Source organism: Gossypium hirsutum, chromosome D13, assembly GCF_007990345.1.
Source record: "Gossypium hirsutum isolate 1008001.06 chromosome D13, Gossypium_hirsutum_v2.1, whole genome shotgun sequence".
Taxonomy (NCBI): domain Eukaryota; kingdom Viridiplantae; phylum Streptophyta; class Magnoliopsida; order Malvales; family Malvaceae; genus Gossypium; species Gossypium hirsutum.
In genome coordinates this window covers 41,225,722-41,226,855 of record NC_053449.1, presented here as the reverse complement: position 1 = coordinate 41,226,855, position 1,134 = coordinate 41,225,722, and the positions used below count along the sequence as shown (strand labels likewise).

The 1,134-nt window shown below is 37.7% G+C and overlaps 1 non-coding gene across 1 annotated transcript; it reads right to left on the bottom strand.

Moving 5' to 3' along the window:
* Positions 1-522: 522 nt before the first annotated feature.
* Positions 523-626, bottom strand: LOC121226000 (small nucleolar RNA R71). The gene has a single exon (XR_005923901.1). It is a non-coding gene; the product is annotated as a small nucleolar RNA R71 (small nucleolar RNA).
* Between the last annotated feature and the right edge of the window lie 508 nt (positions 627-1,134).

Genomic DNA, 1,134 nt, shown 5'->3' with positions numbered 1-1,134 from the left:
ACCCGTTCTCTCCCGAAATTGGCTTGTTAATGCTCGTAACTGAGATCCAATGCGCCTTAGTTGCAAGATTCTGTTTCTTGGACCAAGATTTCCAAGATTTGAAATCTTGATTTTCTTGATTCTTGAAATCACTCAAAACAGCAAAATTGGACCAAGATTCGGTTTCTTGATTTTCTTGAAAACAAGAAAGTGAATCTTAATTTTCTTTTTCCTTCGTATACGCATCTAAGGCCTTTGTGACTCGTATCAACCGGCCATGATCCAGATGATTTAAAATAACCTATAGTTCAGAGGAACTGTGATTGAGCACTCAAATCAACACTTAAAATGGTTTTTCCAACTTTGTTTTACTTTTAAATTTAATAGGGTCACTGATGACACTATTCATCTTCGACTGTTCCCCTTCTCCTAAATAGATAACATTTTTTTTGGTTAGATTCGTAGGCACTAGGATCTATCACGACATGGAATGAACTTGCAAAAAATTTATTATGCAAGTTCTTTCCTATTAGTAAGACGGTCCAACTAAGGAGAGAGATCCCAACGTTTAAAAAAATAGGAGAGAATTTTTACAAAGCTTGGGAGTGATTTAAGTCGCTGGTTCAAAGATGCCCTCACCATGGTCTACCTGGATGGTTGAAGTTACAAATGTTCTACAACGGGTTGGATGCACACTCAAGGTTATGGCTAGATGGAGCTGTAGAAAGAGCCTTAATGAACCATATGTACGAGGACACATATGAATTGTTCAAGAATATGGTGATGAACTCCTACTAGTGGCCAAATGAGCGATTCACTTATGGTCCAAAACCATCCACGACCAAAGTTGTTCACGAGGAAGATAAGTACCAGTAAATTTTGGAAAAGATTTATCGATTAGAGTAAACATCTAGTAGGCCCCTGATGCATAAAACAAATAGACCAATTGACCAGCACCCTGAGAACTCAACTGAGAACGTAAATTGCATCAGGAACAGTAGTGGAAATCCTTATTTGAATACTTATAATCCCAGTTGGAGAGACCACCCAAATCTGAGATGGGGTGATAATAAAGGAGGAGGTAACAATTCTAACCCAAATAAACAAAACAATACTTACCAACCTCATTATTTACAGAAACCTTAGGAAAAGGCC